We start from the raw sequence: 9,384 nt of genomic DNA on the forward strand, positions 1-9,384 counted from the left end.
CCATCCAACCATCTCATCTTCTGTCATCCCCTTCTCCTCCTGCCTTCAATCTTTCCCAGCATCACGGTCTTTTCCAGTGAGTCAACTCTCTCTTCAGGTGGCCAAAATATTGGAACTTCAGCTTCAGCATCAGTCCTTCCAGTGAATATTCAGGATTGATTTTCTTTGAGATTGACTGGTTTGATCACCTTGCCATTCGTGGGTGGTACTAGATACTGTTGGCTTCAGGAAGTACGAACCTCATGCCCTTCAGGAGCTGAGCACTACAGAAGTCATCATAGAGGGCACTGAGGGAAACCATTCACAGGGACGTGTGACATGCATCACACGTGTCACCATGTGTAAGTCTTTAAAAAGACAGAAGGGAGGGGATACATGTATTCTTATAGCTGATTCACTTCACTGTACCACAGAAACTAAACCAATGTAAAGCAACTATACCCCAATTAAAAAAAAAAAAACTGTATGCATCTCATTATATATACACTAGATCTGTTTACCTGCCATGATTCAAAGAATCATTAACAACTTTTATGTAAAGTTTCATAGAAATATTTTTAAAAAGACAGAAGGGTTTTAGGTGACTAACTTCAAAATTAGATAAATGAAAGAAAAAGGAAAAATGTAGACAGATTCCAGATCCAGATGTCAAACTTGTTTCATCTTTAGAGATTCCTCTGGTAAAATCTGCCTGGAGCCATCTTTTGAAAATTGTGAATTAACTTCAGGGCTCAGAGGAAAATAGTTTAGTGACTGATTACTGATGTCTTCCATGAGTGTGGGAAGGGGCTATGTCAAGAGAGATAATGGCTTCAACTTTGCCCATTGGTCAGTCAACATTTGTGATATTATGTTCTATGCTGGAAATCACATTAAAGTGTTACATTGAAACAACTGTTTTTAGAGTTTGATGAAAGTTACGGACTTAATCCCAGAAGAATGTATATTGCATATATATGTAAAATTTTGTGTGCAGTTGCAAGAGATTCATGGCATCTAGATTAAGAATTCTTGACTTGGAGGATATGGGGAAGTATACCTTAATAGTAATAGGAGCTATCCTTTAACCATGTGATTCTGCATCTCAGAACAGCTCATTGTAAAATGAGAGATAAGATAATGAAAGGGGTAGGATATATATTGGAGTGGCTGGCCAGATAAATGAAGATATCTATTTAGGTACTCTAAATCATTAATTCAAAATATATCCTCTCTACTACTGTAAAGGGGTTCAGAGGTGTACAATTAAACATCTTGTTGCTGCTGCTGCTGCTGCTAAGTTGCTTCAGTCGTGTCCGACTCTGTGCGACCCCACAGACGGCAGCCCACCAGGCTCCCCCATCCCTGGGATTCTCCAGGCAAGAACACGAGTGGGTTGCCATTTCCTTCTCCAATGCATGAAAGTGAAAAGTGAAAGTGAAGTCGCTCAGTCATGTCCAACTCTTTGCAACCCCATGGACTGCAGCCTACCAGGCTCCTCTGTCCATGGGATTTTCCAGGCAAGAGTACTGGAGTTGGGTGCCACTGTCTTCTCCATTAAACATCTTAACTCTTGAAATTATTTTATGTGGAATTTTATAATTTACAGAGTTCTTTCAAATACATTATATTGTTCATATACATGGTTTGATTTTCAAACCATGCTGCTTGCTAGGCAGACCAGACCTTGTTTATCCTTATTTTAGAAATGAAGACACTGAGGTTCATGGAGGTTGGAAGGGTTCCTCTAGACACACAGCTTTATGTAGTAGAACCAAGGTTTAAGCCACCAGCTTTCCTGCCCCTTTCCATTAGTAGAGCTGAGAGAAGAGAGTCCAGTAAGTACAAATTAGAAAATGGATGCTGTTGATTTTTGTAGTGAGCAGCAGCACTGAAACATTTCAGGACGACCTGCATTTGTTTTTAGAGCTACCTTCGGTCTGTGTTTTAGGACTGTCTGTTTACCTGTTCTGGTGTGGAGCAATCTGATTTTCTTTACTTGTGTTTATAACTTCTCATAAGAAAAGATAAGGGGGATAAATTGTTCTCATGACATGGGTTTTCGGATGGACCCAGAAATTGTTTTCTGAATCTTTCGAGTGCTACCTATGATTGGGATCTTGGCTGGAGACACTTTTGGCAGTTTATGCACGTGCAACCTTCTTACTTTCCCTCCTTCTGCTTGTTTTTGTCGAGTTAGGGCCTAACTAACATAAGTCTGACTATTTGTTAAGGTCAAGAGTGGAAGCAAAACATGGCATCTATTCACATTTTCAAAAGTAAACCACACCCTTTTCCCTTTTAAAAAGGATTGAAATATAATTGACATAGGACCTTATATTAGTTTCAGGAATATAACATAATGATTCAACATTTGTACATATTATGAAATGATCACAACAATAAATATAGTTAACATCTCGCCCCATACCTAGTTATAAAAATGTTGCTTCCTTATGATGAGAACTCTTAAGATATCTCTTAGCAACTTTCGAATATGCAATACAGAATAATTAGCTATAGTAACCGTGCTGTACATAATATCTTCATGACATTTATTTTAAATGGAAAGTTTGTACCTCTGTTACACTGAGGAATTTCTCATCTATTCCTTGTTTGTTGAGTATTTTTACACTCAAAAAAGGTGTTAAATTTGGTAATTACCTTGATTGATTTTGGGGCTTCCCTGTTGGTTCAGACAGTAAAGAATGTGGGAAGATCCCCTGGAGATGGGAATAGCTACCCATTCTAGTATTCTCACCTAGAGAATTCCATGGACGGAGGAACCTGGTGGGCTACAGTCCATGGTGTTGCAAAGAGTTGGACGTGACTGAGCAACTAAAACTTTTATTACTTTTTAGATATTAAAGCAGTATGGATTTCTGAAATAAATCTGACTTGATCATGGTGTATAGTCCTTTTTATATGTGGCTGGATTTAGTTTGCTAGTATTTTATTGAAGAGTTTTACCTGTTTATTCATAAAGGGTATTGGCCTATATATATATATTTTTACTTGTGATGTCTTTTGTCTGATTTTGGTATCAGGGTAATACTGATTTCATAAAGTAATTTGAAAAATGTTCCTTCTGCTTTTTTGAATAATTTTTGGAGGATTGATACTAATTTTTTGGAAACATTTATAGAATTTACCAGTAAAATCATCTGGGCCTGGGGTTTCTTTTATGGGAAATTTAAAAATTATGAATTCAGTCTTATTTGCTGTATATTTACTCTGTGTCTTTCTAGGAAATCTTCCATTTTCTCTAAGTTATCTAATTTTGAGGTATACTGTTATTTTTCCTGTATAATTCTTTTTATTCTTTTTTTCCTTTAATTCTTTTTATTTCTCTAAAGTTGGTATAACAACCCCTCTTTCATCTATAACTTTTATAATCTGAGCCTTCTTTTTTATTTGATTATTCTAGCTAAAGTTTTGTCAATTTTTTTGATCTTTAATAGAACCAAATTTTGGTCATGTTGATCTTTAAAATTGTTTTTCTACTCTCTGTTTCATTTGTTTTGCTCTAATCTTTATTATTTCCTTCTGTCTCCTTGCTTTGGGTTGAATTTTCTCTTCTTTTTCTAGTTTTTTAAAGAAGTTTAGGTTATTGATTTTAGATCTTTTATCTTAAAAAAAAAAATACTGGCATTAACAGTTTTAAATCTTCCTCTAACCACTGCTTTAGCTGGATCACATAAATTTTGGTATATTGGGGTTTTGTTTTCATTCATTTCAAAATTAAATTTACCCTTCTGATTTCTTCTTTGACCCAATGGATATTTAGGAATGTATGTTTAAATTCCACTTATTTGTAAATTTCCCCAAATATCCTTTGGTTATTGATTTCCAATTTCATCCTCTTGTGGTTGGAGAATATGGTCTATTGTGGAGAATTTACCATATGCACCTAATAAAAATGTATATTGTGCTGCTGAGTAGCATGTTCTCTTGTTCTATAGGTATCTTTTAGGCCTAGTTGGTTTATAGTATTTTTCAGGTCTTCCATTTCCTTGCTGATCTTCTATTTATCCTATTTATTATTGAAAGTGAAATACTGAAGTCTGTTATTGTTGCTGTGTCTGTTTTTCCCATCTATCCTGTGCTTTTACTTGATATATTTGGAGGTTCTGCTGCTTAAGTACATATGGGTTTGTAGTAATTATGTCTTCCTGATGGACTGACCCATTTACCACTATAAAATCTACTTCTTTGAATTAGCAGACTTTTTTATCTTAAACTCTGCTTTGTCTGATGTTGGCTTAGTCACTCCAGCTCTCTTTTGGTTATTGTTTGTAATGTATATTCAGTTCTTTTAGATGCAACTTATTTGTATCTATAAATTATGAAAGTCTTTTCTAAACAGCAGATGTTTGGATTATTTTAAACTATTATGCTAATTTCTACCTTTTGATACAGTGTTTAATCCAATTATATTTGATGTAATTTATAATGAGATATGATTTATGTGTGACATTTTTCTATTTGTGTTCTATGTTTTGTGACTTCTTTATTCCTTTATTTTTCTATTTGTGCCTTAATTTGTATTAAACAGATATATTCTATGCCAATATATTTCTACGCCAATTTAAATCACTTGTTTCTTTTACTATATATATATTTAAAAATTTGTTGCCATGGGCATCACAATTCTCATTTTGTCTTAAAACAATATAGTACAGATTAATACCAACTTAATTTTGATGGTATATAGAAACTTTGCTCTAATAATGCTTCATTCCCTCCTGCTCCTTTGTGTTATTATTATCAAACACATTGCATCTTTATACTAATAAGCTCTTCAACACATAATTATTATTTCATGTAGTTGTCTTTTAAATGGTAGAAATAGTTACAAACAAAAATACACTTAATGGTCTGTTATGCTTACATACGTAGTTACCTTTACTGATACACTTTATTTCTTTATGTGGATTTGTATTACTATTTGGTATCCATTTATTTGTGCCCAAAGGACTCCTTTTAATATTTCTTGTAGGGCTAGTAACAAAATACCTGTGGTTTAAAAAAAAATCTAGAGTGTTTTAATTTCTCCTGCATTTTTGAACAATAGTTAGGTGTTTATAGAATTTTTGGTTGGCATACCTTTTTTTTCAGCACTTTGAATGAGGACTCCTACTGCCTGCTAGGCTCCAAAGTTGCTGATAAAAAGTCAGCTGTTAATTTTATTGAAGATTCTTTGAATGTGCTGAGTGTTTTTCTCTTGCTGTTGTGTCTTTGGTTTTCAACATTTTAACTATGATGTAGTTAAGGGTAGATCTCTTTGAATTTCTCTTATTGGAGTTCATTGAGCTTCTTGGATGTGTAGATTAATGTTTTTCATAAAATTAGAAACTTTTAGACTTTTTTTTTCTTCAAACCTTGTTTTGTTGTTTTCTCTTCATCCTCCCATTGTATGCATCTTGGTTTGCTTGATAATGTCCTGTAGGTCTCTGAGGCTTTGTTAATTTTTTTCCTCATATTTTTTTTTTCCTGGTTCTATAGATTGGATAATTCAATTGACAGGTCTTCAAATTTGTTGATTCTTCCTTTTACTAGTCTTCCCAGTTTTGTATTGAGACCCTCAGTAGATTTTTTTATTTTAGTTATAATGTTCAACTCCAGAATTTCTATTAGCTTCTTTTAAATAATTCCTATCTCTTTATTGATATTTTCTTTTTGCTGAGGGATTGTTCCCATAATTTTAATTTCTTTAGTTCTTTAGACATCATTCCTTTAGTTCCATGAGCAGATTTGGTAGCTTATTTATAGTCTTTGTTTAGTTAAGTCCAACTTCTGAACTTCTTCAGGTATAATTACTGTTTATTGCTTTTTTACCCCTATGTATGGTCCATACTTTCCTGTTTCTTTGCATGACTCCCATTTTGTTCAAAGCTAGTCTTTTAAAATAATATAACTCTTGAAATCAGATCTTCTTCTCTCTAGGATTTATTATTGTTGTTATTAGTTGTTGTTTCTTTGTTAACTGACTTTTGGGGATGAATTCCCTAAAATTTGTATTTTTTATTGTAGGTTGCCACTCAAGTTTCTGTTGACTTGGCTTAGTGGTCAGTGGAAGTCAGTGTGGTTTTTTGTTTGTTTTTTAAATAACGTCTCCCTGAATTGTTGCAAGCCTTTGGTTAATTTTCAGAGTTCTGAAAAAGTTGATTTTGGCAGGTATTTCCAGTGTTTGCATGATTTTTATAGAAGAGTAGATTATTGGAGGTCTTTACTTCATCATTTCAGAAATGCTCCCTTTTGCATTATTTCCTATTCACTTTTACCAAGGCTGTTGGGAAAATGTAGCCCCATGAAGATGCCTAGCTCTAATTGCCTCACATCATTTTTTTTAGCAATGCTCTTGAAATCTGTGTAGCTGACCATCAGATTGTCTTCTTGTAAGCAGAAAATCTTTTTTTAATTCATTTTTTATGACATTATTGAAGGATACTAGTTGTTTATCATTAAAAGCAACATTAGACCCAGTGACTAAATCTGATCCCTCCCATCTGTTCTTCTCACTAATATAAATATGCCTCCTCAAGTCTCCTGGGTCACACTGTGTGTGCATACTAAGTTGCATTAGTCACGTCTAGGTCCATGTGACCCTAAGGACTGTAGCCCACCAGGCTCCTCTGTCCATGGGATTCTCCAGGCAAGAATACTAGATGGGTTTCCATGCCCTTCTCCAGAAGATCTTCCTGACCCAGAGACTGAACCTGTGTCTCTTATGTCTCCTGCATTGGCAGGCAGGTTCTTTACCACCAGTGCCACCCGGGAAGCCCCATGGGTCATCTTACGAAGGTAATAATAGAATCTAAATGTAGTTGCTATTCAGTTCGGTCATTCAGTCATGTCTGACTCAGTCTTTGCAACCCCATGGACTGCAGCATGCCAGGCTTCCCTATCCATCATCAACTCGCAGAGCTTGCTCACACTCATGTCGATCGAGTTGGTGATACCATACAACCATCTCATCCTCTGTTGTCCCCTTTTCCTACTGCCTTCAATATTTCTCAGCATCAGGGTCTTTTCTAATGAGTCAGTTCTTTGCATCAGGTGGCCAAACTATTGGAGTTTCAGCTTCAACACTATTCCTTCCAATGAATATTCAGGACTAATTTCCTTTAGGATTGACTGGTTTGATCTCCTTGCAGTCCAAGGGACTCTCAATAGTTTTCTCCAACACCACATTTCAGAAACATCATTTCTTCAGTGTTCAACTTTCTTTATAGTCCAACTCTCACATCCATACATGACTATTAGAAAAACCATAGCTTTGACTAGATGGATTATTACTTGTCAGCAGTTTTATTAAGTAAGTGCTTTACTTGCATTATCTTATTTGATGTTCACAATAACTTTATGTGGTCAGTAGTTTCTTTAGGCCAGTTTACAGCAGAGGAAACTGAAGTTGAAAAGGTCAAGCAACTTTTCCAAGGTTATCCAGGTAGTAAGTAATAAAGCTGGTCCTCAAACCCAGAAAGTCTCATTGTAGAGACTATATGCAGTGACTGCACTGTGCTGATTTTTACCTCAAAGGGGGCTTCCCTGGTGGCTCAGACAGTAAAGAATTTACTTGCAATGCAGGAGACATGGGTTTGATCCCTGGGTCAGGAAGATCCCTTGGAGAAGAAATTGGTAACCCAATCCAGTATTCTTACTTGGGAAATCTCATGGACAGAGGAACCTGGCTGACTACAGTCCATGGGGTCACAAAGAATCAAACACAACTAAGCGACTAACACTTTCACTTTACCTCAAAGAAGTGTGAAGAAATAGGAGGGTCTGGAATGTGAAGGTAGACGTTTGACAGAGACTTTGGGGCACTGTAAATCTATATTCTTTTTCACTTTTGCAAATCTTTCCTTCATTACTGCTGTGAGAAATTTTTGGAGCTGCTTTTTTAATTAATCTGACCAGTTATAGAGAGAAACATAGACATTCTGGGCATATGGACTAAATTATCACATGAAGTTATTTTAGAGATTTAAATGTAAAGATGGAAGGTTGAGGAATTTGTAGACTTAGAATATTTCTATTGGATAGAATAGTTACAGTGATTTTTGGATAAAGAGAAATAAAATGCCAAGTATATACCTTTTACATAATGGATAATATGCTATATGAATGAATGAAGGATGTTTTATAGGGATTTTATAGAGAATATTTTAAATAATTAAAAAATCAAGGTAATTATATTTTCTTGATTTTGTGACATAATGTTCATAAAAAGGCAGTTTACTTTTCTCTAAGAAATTTATCATTTTCTTGGTGATGCTTATACTCACACATTTCTCAGCTTGGAGTTACAATGCTAAATGCAACTATATTTAAATTTTTGAGGAAAAATGCTACACTGTAGAAACCATATAGAAATTTTGTACAAATGATATTCTTTACATTCACTTCAAATAAATAAAGCTAATTTATGTAGCTGAGAAGTCATAAATTGAAATCTGTTGTCCAAGCTCAGGAAAGTAAAAGACAATCATGCAGATTTCTTTTCTAATTATATAATATGAATTACATATATTTAAACATAGCAACAAATATATTTTCTTTATTAATGAGTGCATTGATACCATATAGTGGTATTTAATATTTCAAAGAGTGGCATTCTGAATTGAAATCTTCTCCTATTGATGTTCTTATTTTTCTTTTCACTTGAAGGAAAAATCACATTCATTTTATAGAGAGTTTCAGTTTTCCACAGATGAAGATATTAATAATATTTTATTTAAGGCATCTGTTTTCAGTTGTCCGAGAAGCTTCTCAATATCTAATGGAAAAGGACCAAAGAGTGAAAGAAATGTTCTGATATATTTCTTCAGGTTAGAGTCACTGGACATTCCACCTGTGGTAGCTGGTTTGTGGTTGGCAATCATACTTCTTGGTCTGGCCACTATGCAGAGCAGAGGAAAGCAATCCTTATAGTCTGGCTGTGTGTTGCTACATGTTTGGAAGTCTGGTGGGTGTGCATTTTTGTAAGCAATACAATCCAGCTCATAAGCTTAGGTACAAGTTGCTTAATTGTTCTCCTTGTCACGTGTCCCCAGCCAGTTGGCCTGGAAGTGGCTGGAAAGGCCTGTGAGAACTGCTGCTGACCTTAGAGCATAGGGCAGTGTAATGTGTCTAGTGTGTCCCTCCATAAAAGGGAGACAGTAGAAATCTGGCTACCAAGAAGCAATGTTGCACAGCTGCCTTCCATCAGAACTGCAGTCAGCTAATCCTTCTGCAAGATTAGCTGTTAGAGACAGGCAGGTTATTGGATCAACATTTTCTGGCTTGCAGCCCTGCCAGGTGTTTCAAACTTTGCTTCATTTAGCCAGATTTAACCAGAGATTTTTTTCTTTTGGGTGTTCTACCGGCTGTTTAACTCTGGGGATATGGACTTTGGAACAA

This window comes from Bos javanicus, chromosome 3 (assembly GCF_032452875.1).
Source record: "Bos javanicus breed banteng chromosome 3, ARS-OSU_banteng_1.0, whole genome shotgun sequence".
NCBI classification, from domain to species: Eukaryota; Metazoa; Chordata; class Mammalia; order Artiodactyla; family Bovidae; genus Bos; species Bos javanicus.